The following is a 14396-nucleotide window of genomic DNA, read 5'->3' as shown; positions in this document are numbered from 1 at the left end:
GACTAAATACAGACGAGGTTCTTACGCGAAAATTGACAAAATTCGCTCTTTTTATTCTCCCCCATTCGTTAATATTTACATATTAATTATGACGGTAAACATAGGGTTATATTGACCAAGCGTGGTTATGATTTGGAGCAATTTAAAATCAAATTGTGTGATACGTGCTGGTATGCTACACCGCATTCCCCTAATTTACTATAACTTAATCAAGGGCTTGACCCATCGGCAAGCGTTCTTGATTGGACAAAAAACAACATTTCTATCATTACCTAGTAATACTTTAGTTTTTAATTTTGAATATGAATTTTCCTTTGCTTTGCGTTTTTGTTGCGATTTGGTTGTTTTAAAATAACGATGTTTATCATGGCGATGTACATATAGCAGATTTCAATTTGATGTGCTAAAGCCTTTGACATATATTCCGAGTTAACACTTGATCATTTTACTATAAATATTTGTCCATCTTGTAGAGCGCTAAGTCAATATTTGTACTTCTTCTGCTTAATCCTTTCACTGACTTGGATTGACATTGGTTAGATTTCCAAACTTTCCACAACAGGAATAAAAATACCTTAACTGGCCTCCAATGCTTCCACATCACTGGCTAGAAGGTGTTCGTGATATGTTTAAGTCCTCTTGAATATGTCCAGTAGTACAAATCTAAAACTTCAATACTCTCCAGTAATACTATACCACGATTTAACTGTCACTACAGATTCCGCCTAAACCAGGCCAAACATTGGCCATATGATAAGTGCATAAATATATCAAGAACAACAAACTACTAAATGAAAGTGAAATGGCCATCCAAAAAGGGTGAAATGTAACTGCATTATTAATTATCCACCACATGGATTATAAAACGAAATAATGAGTGTCATTGTAAACACACAGTCTATGGTATCAGTGCCCTTAAAATAACAATGAGGATCTACAACAATACTGAAACAGATTAACCGTAAGGACCGCACCACAGCTTGCTTATATCATTGTAGTTGTTTGAACACCACAATAAACCACAGAATATCCTAACTTACTTAAACGTTTGTAGCAAACTCCTTACAATGACATCGGTATGTGCTTGAGTGTAAACCAGACAATGTGCTCCTGGTGGGTAGTTTTTACAATTAGTGTTATGGGTAGGGCATCCTACAGGAAATACTACTTTTAAGTTTAACAAGTAGTACAGAGGTGAAATGATCCTGATCTGAGACTTAGGGTCTATTGTCCACGGGTTATACACACCTCTGTCAGCCCTAATTAACACCCAGCGTCTGGTCTGGAAGCACTTAATCCCCTCAACGGGTGGCGGCCCCTTAGAACGCAGGCTTATATATATATATATATATATATATATATATATATATATAGTGCTATGACTAAAGAGATATCGTGTATGGTTTATTACCTTTAGTGCGCTAACAGTTCTACCCGCAAAAATAATTGGCAAGAAAATTGTCGTGAAAAACATAACTGAGGCAACTGTATAGTACTGAATTGAACAGAAACGGTAGCATTCTGCAAAATTATGTATTTCCGAGTGAATCATTATAAATACGAAAAAAGTCATATATAAGACGCGAATTTAATTCACCACGAAAATCAGGTGATAGGCAGTTTACTTTATGGACCTCTTAGCCTACATAAATCCAATATAACCCTGATTACAATCTGTTACCCGACCGAACGTACTTTAAATGCATACAAATGGTGGCTATTACCCGTCAACACTTGGTTTTTATCTGATTGATTAAAAGATTAAAATCGACTTTAAAACGCCAAATTTATAATAACAAAAGCTTATTGACAATTCTCAATTTGTAAAACAGATACCGAAACAATAGGTGTGGCATTTTATACCAGATACTGTAAACAATAGGTGTGGCATTTTATACCAGATACCGTAAACAATAGGTGTTGTTTTATAAGTTTAAAATAAACTGCGCTTTGGCAGACATTCTTCATTTAAATCGAATCATAATGTGTTCGAAGTATCAACATGACTACGATTTTGATTCCACAATTATTTCGAGGTTCCCGAACTATTTCTTTTGAGTCTACCAATGTACTGGCGACCCATAAAAGTGCGAAATAACACGATATAAAAAGCCTGTGAACAGTTACAAAAGTCAGGGTATGGACACTTTGTACATACTACATTTTATAGTGTTCGGCACCAATATAAATGAGGGAGTAGAAGTATTGATCATAGACTATATTGGAGATATCAGGAAAAATGATCTGGAGCAATTGTATAGTAACCAAATACTTCATCTATAAGGTATAGCGATATCTCCATTAGCACTCAATAAAACTGCTTCGTGAAAAAATATGGTAGAAATGGTTAGTTGTTTTTTCTTATGAGTATAGTGTATCAAATATTTTCTCTTGAGGATATCATTGTTAAAATATACAGGATCCATCAATTGTTTTTTCCTGGTCATAATTCCATCAAATACAATGTACATAATTTTATGACAATACGACAGTAGTATTGGTTGGAAGTGTGATTGTGTCTGATGTGGACACGCCCAGCTGCCGACACATCTGAGAAGGACACATGATTGTGTCCTTTTGTAAAGGAGATATTTAAATTCGCGCAAAGCGTCGGAACAATAACATGGTACTGAATAGATACATTATCGAGCCCCACCGGATACATAAATAAACATGGCGGTTGAATTGGCTGTGCGCGATCATGGTCATTGTCGTGTTTATTTGGTCAAGTCTTACAATACCAACATTTATACACTGTATGAAAACCACAGATAATAATGTTTATAGGTGGAACAATTACTTATTTTACGTCTGGAATGTTAGTTTATTTTTGTAATTAAAATACCATTCAACTACAAACGACAAACGCATTGCAGTGTGTAAATCATTCCACGAAGACTTCGTCGAGTTTCTGACCGCGATGTACAAGTGTGATAGTGGAAGATAATGAATCATATTGGATACACTTATACAATAAACTCAATGGAAAATAGACCATTTGTTACATGTAATTACTGTTCTGTGTATGACCACAATATGTAATACGAGAACTCGGCATAATATGTTATGTTTCGTGTTACGTCTGTAGTTTATGGTATATTCTTTGGTAAAGGAGGAACGGAAATATCTACTGGTATTGTTTTTCAGTAAACGACAACAGATTACATAATTTATGTTTTTTGTAAGTATAATTGATGGGATAAAGAGCAGGAATGCTAGACAATAATACCAATTAATAATAATTACATTCACGGTGGATTCATTAATATGCATCCAACATCGTAATTTCTTTGTTGCTACATAGTAGGAATCGATATTTAACACCCATATCAGTATAAATAACATGCCTTATGCATTGGCACACGAAACACAAAATTGTTGATTTTAAGGCTGATATAAATTCAAATCAGTTCTATTTACAGCATAATTATGCAATATTGTAGTTATATCGGTATTTCCTGACAAAAAAAATAATCCAATAGCATTGATGATATGCTTTCAGACTTAAGGCAACAAAAAATCTAACCTATGGCTTTATTGTGTTCTTACATTTAAAGAATGTATTATATATATAACTTTTAATACAATTTCTTATGTTTTGCGCCTATTACAAACCACTGGATTGCTTATATTCCTCCTTGGTGGCAGTAGTAAGGTGTAGGCTAGATCATCAGCTTGCCTTGTCATTGAATTCAGGGCGTAACTTTGTTCACCGACCCGTAAACAAGAACACAAAATCATCTGCGTAAATTATACCAAAGCATTCAAGCATGTAATCGTTTTTGAAGTAAATTTGTTGTTTTTATGTTATCACTATTTGGTAGTTGCATTTCGGTTTTCGCTATTTATTGAGACGATATAAATCTGGGTAGATAATTAAAGCAGATGTGGACTGCTACGGACACTGCTGGGACACATGATACAGTGTATGTAACAGTACTTGATACGACAGTCTAGAGTGTGTAAAGCTAGATTGCAATCATTTGTGACTGAATTTTAACTTAAATCGCTGTCAAGTCTAACACAAAATATTGACCAATGAGTCGACGACCTCGTAAATGATGGGGGCAGTGTGATCATCATTTTTCTCAGGGTAAATGAGTATCTAAGTATTGGTTAAAATCACTTGGTGAGCTATTTAAATGATCAAGTCACTGGACTGAGTGAAGACATTTGACTCAATCATATGTTTATAAGTAATCTTAACAATATAAGTAATCCGAACAATTTAACAATATAAGTAATATGAACAATATAAGTAATCTTAACAATACAAGTAATCTGAACAATATAAGTAATCTTAACAATATAAGTAACGTAAACAATATAACAATATAAGTAATCTTAACAATACAAGTAATCTGAACAATATAAATAATGCAAACAATATAACAATTTAAGTAATTTAAACAATATAAGTAATCCGAACAATATAACAATATAAGTAATCTGAACAATATAAGTAATCTTAACAATATAAGTAATCTTTTTAACAATATATACAGTACATTCTAAGATACTATGTATTGTGAAATAGGTACACACCGTGTTATGTAATCGCATGGTTAAATCTCACAATTTTTTCAAACAAAAACCACATAACAATAATAATATACACATACTGTTGACGATGTTTTAAGATGTGCGCCGTTTGGTTGTTTATTGCTTTTGTTCAAATAAACACTATTTACAGAAATAAAAATAATAACGGCAGACTAGTTACGTCCGAAAGGATTTTTCTTCAAACGTAACTAGTCAGTTGATATTGTTTTTATAGCTTTTATATTTCGTCCGTAAGAATTTTTACTTCAAAATTATTATATATATTTATAAAATCACATTTTAGATTCTAAACCTATTACAAGATTTTGCTAATATTAAAATCTGTTTCCCTAAAATCATTTAAGATTCTTATGCTTTTAAAATTGTAAAACAAACCAGCAAAGTTTATTCATGTTTAGTTCTGAAATAATTCGGTATATTTGAGATGGAAACAAATATAGCCAAATATGACGTATTTATGCCTTGTTTGCAATCAAGGTGAAATTATTTGACATACCAATAGACTACCATGAACCATCACACCAAACGTTATGAAATTGATTTGTTGACATTAATTTGTTGAACAAACCATTGAACCTGATTTCTGTCTTTTACAGGCGTACTGTTAGAAATCATTTGCACTGTAAAATTACATGATTAAACTAATTTAGAGTTTTTAAGTAGAACTGATCCGTTTGATAGTTGTATAAAATACTGCATGTATAAATTGATTATAAGGTACGTGGTGCATCAGTTATGGCAGTAGATTAACAATGTATGCCTCAAGACGGATAGAAATTATTGAATTATCATAGGCTATTACACGAAATGCCATTACAAATCACATGGATGTCAAAAACATCGAATAGAAATTATAGCGTGTTAGCGACTATTCATAGATGCTCTTTGGAAATGCCTTATTGTGCAAGAACTGAATCGAGATGGTGGACGGGATTAATGATGCTAATATGGTTATGTCGAAATTGATGGCTGACATCTGAAATTCCGACAAATACCCATAATATACTATACACAAGCGGCCCTTTTCATTTGTAATGTAAACATCAGTTGATTGTGCAAGAATCTGTATATAAAACGTTTTTACTTGACATTACTACGGCTAAATGTACAGAGTATTGTCATCCCTGAAAATAGCCTAACATGGTATTATAGAATTTAATGTTTATATATCCCCAAGCACGAAAATATCAGATTTAAACGAAAAACAGGGAAGAATATCTACCCCATTTCCAATCAAACAAAACAAGAATTCCTCAATATTACGCTATATCTACGTTTCGGGACGGCTAACTTAGTCTGTGAGAAGTTTGAATGGCTTCGCGATCTGATATCTCACGCATTCCTACCTTCTATAAATCACCAGTTTGTCGTGATGCCTTATTTATATCATAGAAATCTTAGAAAAGTGGCCAGTATAATTACGACCACACCCAGTATTGTCCGTCCCTACCGCTCCCCACCCGATAAACATATCTTCCCGGTAGTTATTAGTGTTCACCTAATGGGTATCTTGTTCTTTAAAGATCCTATATTACCACTGGTGTAAAGCTTTTTATCTAGTGTAGGTCAAGGTACTCACAGTTCGGGTGCTATCCCTCTCAATAACACATTGGTGTAAAGCTTTTTATCTAGTGTAGGTCAATTTACTCACAGGTACTTTGAAAATTGAAAAACAAATGCTTTGAACGCTCTATCAATGTTGTACCATTCCATTACATAAGTTTTGAAACCTATTTTTAAGTCGTCTACATTTAGATACGTTAAACTTGTTTAAACCTGAAGGCAAAGTAAGTGTATTGTTAACATCTTTCAAGTTACTTAAAGTTAGTAAAGTTATTTTACACGAATATTACTTAAGAACTTTTCGTTATACTTTAAATGCATGATAATTGTAGATACTTTATTTAGATAGTCTAATAAAATATTAAAAACATCGAGAAAACGTCTTCGTAATAAACGTTTATAAATCGAGAAATACAGATTTGTAAAGAATCCAATCGGTATTCGGTATGGGTTTATTTGCTTGATCGTTTTTTATAATGAAAGATAAAAAAAACCCAGAAATTTAAACAACGAATAATGAATGTACTTGTAAATACAACACTAATTTCATTATTTATTTATGAAATTCAAAAATGAAAGAATAAGAAAGGAGAGGAGGAAAGTTAAAAAGGTCCATCTTACATAAGACGAGCTGATTCGAAAGCTAGATAGAGCCTTCGTTGATAATGACATATTCCAAAGTTAGTCGCAGTTCAAATTTAGGACATAGGTTGAAGATATCGTTTTACACTACATTAGATTGTGGTAGTGTGGTCAAGCGTAACACTATTGGAACTGGTAGGATCTAAACAAGGGCGGTTTTTAATTGCATTATATGTATAAACACTATTTTTACATTTTGGACATACCAATACCAATGGATTGAACCATACCAATTAAACATTTATAGAGTATGATATAAAAAAGCGAACACTAATCAGTAATATAATAATTAACAAAAAACAACATATAAATATCATATTTACAATCAAGAATAATGGAACATTAAACTCATTGAATTTTGCCTGCAAAGATTAGATCACAGTACTTTTAAAACATTGATACATTGAGCAAAGGGTAACATGATGTCAAACTTGAGAGTAAAACGATGTCCATAAACATCAATAAATAGTTGAATCTCGTAAACTTGGACCAAAAAGGAAAACACGGTAAACTTATTACTTGCTCATGGATTTGATGTACAAAATAGTTACCTTCAGTTTACTCGCCGTCAAATGCAATTGAAACATTAGAAAAGCGGGGTTTTATTTGTTTTAGGTTTTTATCTTAGATACCATGAACACTACCGAGTGTACTCAGTTGTCGGGATTTAGCTGTGTTATGGCTTCTAATGTAGTTGGAACTTGTAAAACTTATCTTAAAGTGTCTAAAGGTGAATCAGTTCTGCAACGGTTATACTCTCACTATTTCAGAAATTTAAAGTAATTTCAAGGTTATATCTAAGCGGACATTTAAATATAACAGACAGATCACCAGGCGTTGTTTGTCTACACCGAATACAAACTATAGTGTTCAAAAAGTCCAACCATATTTATTGACATAGCTTAGGACCTTCTCTAGCTTAAAGGTCAGACTTGAAACTTCGTGAATGCAAACTATGGTGGCTGATTACGGCCATCTCGTGTTGTTGTGTTGTCGCCTTGTCATGTTGTCGCCTTGTCGAGTTGTCGCGGTCTCAAACTGCGACAACCCGAGATTTAACAGTTAAAATGTCGACTTGTCGCGTTTCCGAACCGCGACAAGTCGACAACACGACAAGACGACAAGTCGACAACACGACAAGTCGACATTTCAAACACGCTAATTAGCGCGTACAGAATCTCGTGTTGTCGCGGTAAAATGTCGACTTGTCGTGTTGTCGAGTTGTCGACTTGTCGTGTTGTCGCCTTGTCGTGTTGTCGACTTGTCGTGTTGTCGAGTTGTCGTCTTGTCGTGTTGTCGACTTGTTGCGGTTCGGAAACGCGACAAGTCGACATTTTAACTGTTAAATCTCGGGTTGTCGCAGTTTGATACCGCGACAACTCGACAAGGCGACAACACGACAAGGCGACAACACAACAACACGAGATGGCCGTAATCAGCCACCATAGCAAACAGCAAATATTATTGCACTCGGAGGCCTTGAATGGATTTTCTTAATCGATGGAGTTTTGCCATTGATATTTTGGTTTGCTTGTAATGACTTTGGTAGCATAACTTAGGTTCACAGACTGCTCTTGTGTTCAGCGTGTGTGTATTCAATTAAATTCTGTTAAAACTAATTTACTTAATGTATAAACTCTTCACGAAGGCTTTTTGAGGTCCAATTCACAATGGTGCAGTAAACGGACAAGTGTTTCCCTATACAGTCCTTATTTCCATGTGACGTCTGATATAGGAGATTTAATTCACAGTTACCCAATCATATAGTTTGAATTGGTGATTTTGATGTTTCCTAATTAACATCTCACCCAATAGTTACCATGACCAGTAGTAAGTGCTATTCTCAATTCACGCATATTTGGATTCTCACGAATATAAATTAAATATAGTACAGAAATACATTACGGATAAAAACTGTTTTCATTCCTTCCAATAGACGTGAGCGTTTTAATAGCATTACTAGAAAAACTAGAGGTATACAATACATGCAAACGATGGTAAATTCCAATGTCAGGGTGGAATATTTCGCTTATTTTGCATTGAAAAACTTAAAATAATGATCGATTACTTCGGCAACTAAGGTAAAGTATATTATGTACAGTCATATTTTGAATTCTGAGGATTTTACCATACTTTTCGAACATATGTATCATTCACGCTAAACAATTTGTAAAGCTCAGTAATTCGAGAGCTTTTGAGTCACCCTTCGGGATCAGAGAAACATAAACCCGGCACAAGTACATATGTACAACTCTCTACTCAAATTGCTTATTACCTCATTATTACAATAAAATTATCTTACATTTTTCAATAGTGGGCTGGAGTCCACAGAGATGTGTAGATAATGTACACACTATTAGAAACTAACATAGTGAGCTGGAGCCCACAGAGGTGTGTAGATAATGTATCCACTAGTAGGTACTAACATAGTAAGCTGGAGTCCACAGAGATGTGTAGATAATGTACACACTATTAGAAACTAACATAGTGAGCTGGAGCCCACAGAGGTGTGTAGATAATGTACACACTAGTAGGTACTAACATAGTGAGCTGGAGCCCACAGAGGTGTGTAGATAATGTACACACTATTAGGTACTAACATAGTGAGCTGGAGCCCACAGAGGTGTGTAGATAATGTACACACAAGTAGGTACTAACATAGTGAGCTGGAGCCCACAGAGGTGTGTAGATAATGTACACACAAGTAGGTACTAACATAGTGAGCTGGAGCCCACAGAGGTGTGTAGATAATGTACACACTAGTAGGTACTAACATAGTGAGCTGGAGCCCACAGAGGTGTGTAGATAATGTACACACAAGTAGGTACTAACATAGTGAGCTGGAGCCCACAGAGGTGTGTAGATAATGTATCCACTAGTAGGTACTAACATAGTAAGCTGGAGCCCACAGAGGTGTGTAGATAATGTACACACAAGTAGGTACTAACATAGTGAGCTGGAGCCCACAGAGGTGTGTAGATAATGTACACCACTAGTAGGTACTAACATAGTGAGCTGGAGCCCACAGAGGTGTGTAGATAATGTACACACTATTAGGTACTAACATAGTAAGCTGGAGCCCACAGAGGTGTGTAGATAATGTACACACAAGTAGGTACTAACATAGTGAGCTGGAGCCTACAGAGGTGTGTAGATAATGTACACACTTGTAGGTACTAACATAGTGAACTGGAGCCCACAGAGGTGTGTAGATAACGTATCCACTAGTAGGTACTAACATAGTAAGCTGGAGCCCACAGAGGTGTGTAGATAATGTACACACAAGTAGGTACTAACATAGTGAGCTGGAGCCCACAGAGGTGTGTAGATAATGTAACTACTAGTAGGTACTAACATAGTGAGCTGGAGCCCATAGAGGTGTGTAGATAATGTACACACTATTAGAAACTAACATAGTGAGCTGGAGCCCACAGAGGTGTGTAGATAATGTACACACTAGTAGGTACTAACATAGTGAGCTGGAGCCCACAGAGGTGTGTAGATAATGTATCCACTAGTAGGTACTAACATAGTGAGCTGGAGCCCACAGAGGTGTGTAGATAATGTACACACTAGTAGGTACTAACATAGTGAGCTGGAGCCCACAGAGGTGTGTAGATAATGTACACACTATTAGGTACTAACATAGTGAGCTGGAGCCCACAGAGGTGTGTAGATACTAACATAGTGAGCTGGAGCCCACAGAGGTGTGTAGATAATGTACACACTATTAGGTACTAACATAGTGAGCTGGAGCCCACAGAGGTGTGTAGATAATGTACACACAAGTAGGTACTAACATAGTGAGCTGGAGCCCACAGAGGTGTGTAGATAATGTACACACAAGTAGGTACTAACATAGTGAGCTGGAGCCCACAGAGGTGTGTAGATAATGTACACACTAGTAGGTACTAACATAGTGAGCTGGAGCCCACAGAGGTGTGTAGATAATGTACACACAAGTAGGTACTAACATAGTGAGCTGGAGCCCACAGAGGTGTGTAGATAATGTAACTACTAGTAGGTACTAACATAGTGAGCTGGAGCCCAAAGAGGTGTGTAGATAATGTAACTACTAGAAGGTACTAACATAGTGAGCTGGAGCCCACAGAGGTGTGTAGATAATGTACACACTAGTAGGTACTAACATAGTGAGCTGGAGCCCACAGAGGTGTGTAGATAATGTACACACTATTAGGTACTAACATAGTGAGCTGGAGCCCACAGAGGTGTGTAGATAATGTACACACAAGTAGGTACTAACATAGTGAGCTGGAGCCCACAGAGGTGTGTAGATAATGTACACACTATTAGGTACTAACATAGTGAGCTGGAGCCCACAGAGGTGTGTAGATAATGTACACACTAGTAGGTACTAACATAGTGAGCTGGAGCCCACAGAGGTGTGTAGATAATGTAACTACTAGTAGGTACTAACATAGTGAGCTGGAGCCCACAGAGGTGTGTAGATAATGTACACACTAGTAGGTACTAACATAGTGAGCTGGAGCCCACAGAGGTGTGTAGATAATGTACACACTATTAGGTACTAACATAGTGAGCTGGAGCCCACAGAGGTGTGTAGATAATGTAACTACTAGTAGGTACTAACATAGTGAGCTGGAGCCCACAGAGGTGTGTAGATAATGTACACACTAGTAGGTACTAACATAGTGAGCTGGAGCCCACAGAGGTGTGTAGATAATGTACACACTAGTAGGTACTAACATAGTGAGCTGGAGCCCACAGAGGTGTGTAGATAATGTACACACTAGTAGGTACTAACATAGTGAGCTGGAGCCCACAGAGGTGTGTAGATAATGTACACACTAGTAGGTACTAACATAGTGAGCTGGAGCCCACAGAGGTGTGTAGATAATGTACACACTATTAGGTACTAACATAGTGAGCTGGAGCCCACAGAGGTGTGTAGATAATGTACACACTAGTAGGTACTAACATAGTGAGCTGGAGCCCACAGAGGTGTGTAGATAATGTACACACTAGTAGGTACTAACATAGTGAGCTGGAGCCCACAGAGGTGTGTAGATAATGTACACACTAGTAGGTACTAACATAGTGAGCTGGAGCCCACAGAGGTGTGTAGATAATGTACACACTAGTAGGTACTAACATAGTGAGCTGGAGCCCACAGAGGTGTGTAGATAATGTACACACTAGTAGGTACTAACATAGTGAGCTGGAGCCCACAGAGGTGTGTAGATAATGTACACAGTAGTAGGTACTAACATAGTGAGCTGGAGCCCACAGAGGTGTGTAGATAATGTACACACTAGTAGGTACTAACATAGTGAGCTGGAGCCCACAGAGGTGTGTAGATAATGTACACACTAGTAGGTACTAACATAGTGAGCTGGAGCCCACAGAGGTGTGTAGATAATGTACACACAAGTAGGTACTAACATAGTGAGCTGGAGCCCACAGAGGTGTGTAGATAATGTACACACTAGTAGGTACTAACATAGTGAGCTGGAGCCCACAGAGGTGTGTAGATAATGTACACACTAGTAGGTACTAACATAGTGAGCTGGAGCCCACAGAGGTGTGTAGATAATGTACACACTAGTAGGTACTAACATAGTGAGCTGGAGCCCACAGAGGTGTGTAGATAATGTACACACTAGTAGGTACCTAACATAGTGAGCTGGAGCCCACAGAGGTGTGTAGATAATGTACACACTAGTAGGTACTAACATAGTGAGCTGGAGCCCACAGAGGTGTGTAGATAATGTACACACTAGTAGGTACTAACATAGTGAGCTGGAGCCCACAGAGGTGTGTAGATAATGTACACACTATTAGGTACTAACATAGTGAGCTGGAGCCCACAGAGGTGTGTAGATAACGTACACACTAGTAGGTACTAACATAGTGAGCTAGTGAGCTGAGCCCACAGAGATGTGTAGATAATGTACACACTAGTAGGTACTAACATAGTGAGCTGGAGCCCAAAGATCTGTGTAGATAATGTAACTACTAGAAGGTACTAACATAGTGAGCTGGAGCCCACAGAGGTGTGTAGATAATGTACACACTAGTAGGTACTAACATAGTGAGCTGGAGCCCACAGAGGTGTGTAGATAATGTACACACAAGTAGGTACTAACATAGTGAGCTGGAGCCCACAGAGGTGTGTAGATAATGTACACACTTGTAGGTACTAACATAGTGAGCTGGAGCCCACAGAGGTGTGTAGATAATGTACACACTAGTAGGTACTAACATAGTGAGCTGGAGCCCACAGAGGTGTGTAGATAATGTACACACTAGTAGGTACTAACATAGTGAGCTGGAGCCCACAGAGGTGTGTAGATAATGTACACACTAGTAGGTACTAACATAGTGAGCTGGAGCCCACAGAGATGTGTAGATAATGTACACACTAGTAGGTACTAACATAGTAAGCTGGAGCCCACAGAGGTGTGTAGATAATGTTCACACTATTGGGTACTAATATAGTGAGCTGGAGCCCACAGAGGTGTGTAGATAATGTATCCACTAGTAGGTACTAACATAGTGAGCTGGAGCCCACAGAGGTGTGTAGATAATGTATCCACTAGTAGGTACTAACATAGTGAGCTGGAGCCCACAGAGATGTGTAGATAATGTACACACTAGTAGGTACTAACATAGTGAGCTGGAGCCCACAGAGGTGTGTAGATAATGTACACACTAGTAGGTACTAACATAGTGAGCTGGAGCCCACAGAGATGTGTAGATAATGTACACACTAGTAGGTACTAACATAGTGAGCTGGAGCCCACAGAGGTGTGTAGATAATGTACACACTTGTAGGTACTAACATAGTGAGCTGGAGCCCACAGAGGTGTGTAGATAATGTACACACTAGTAGGTACTAACATAGTAAGCTGGAGCCCACAGAGGTGTGTAGATAATGTACACACTATTAGGTACTAACATAGTGAGCTGGAGCCCACAGAGGTGTGTAGATAATGTACACACTAGTAGGTACTAACATAGTGAGCTTGAGTCCACAGAGATGTGTAGATAATGCACACACTAGTAGGTACTAACATAGTGAGCTGGAACAGTTATGGATAAACTGAAGTATGGATATCCAAATGAACGGTGATGAATACCAACCCGGTTCAAGATGAATTTCTGTATTAAGGTGTTTTATATAGTCGACGGTGTAATTTACATGGCCCGGGATTTATCAGCTTTGTGGCCTGCTATCTGGTGGTTTGCATATGTATGTGTTAATACCCCGCTGAAATCCCATCTAAACATCAGGATCCTGTTTCGTATAAGAAATAAAAAAAAAACGTAATATCATTTGCAAAAACAAAAGACAAATATCGTTGATATCCCTTTATAAAATAATACTATATCTAAATGTATGCTGTTGGTATATCTTTGTTGTACATATAGTAATGGTGGACGCCTCCGAAGAAATGAACGCACTAGAGCGACATCATTTTCCCTGTTTGGCCTATCAAATGTACAATAATGCTGTGAATATTTTATGACGTATGACAATTGATAGCATCAAGTTTCTCAGACGTATGACAATTGATAGCATCAAGTTTCTCAGATTATCGTTGAGTCATCGCTCTTTTGGTCGACGCCCTTTTCCTTTATAAGTA

General features: G+C 37.2%; 1 protein-coding gene across 1 annotated transcript in view; it reads right to left on the bottom strand.

Annotated features, from left to right (window-relative positions):
• Positions 1-14396, bottom strand: part of LOC138322055 (mucin-2-like) — a 51063-nt gene that overhangs the window by 22965 nt on the left and 13702 nt on the right. The window lies entirely within an intron of this gene.

Source organism: Argopecten irradians, chromosome 4 (assembly GCF_041381155.1).
Source record: "Argopecten irradians isolate NY chromosome 4, Ai_NY, whole genome shotgun sequence".
Taxonomy (NCBI): Eukaryota; Metazoa; Mollusca; class Bivalvia; order Pectinida; family Pectinidae; genus Argopecten; species Argopecten irradians.
The sequence above is the reverse complement of the archived record's forward strand: the minus strand, read 5'-3'. Positions and strand labels throughout refer to the sequence as shown.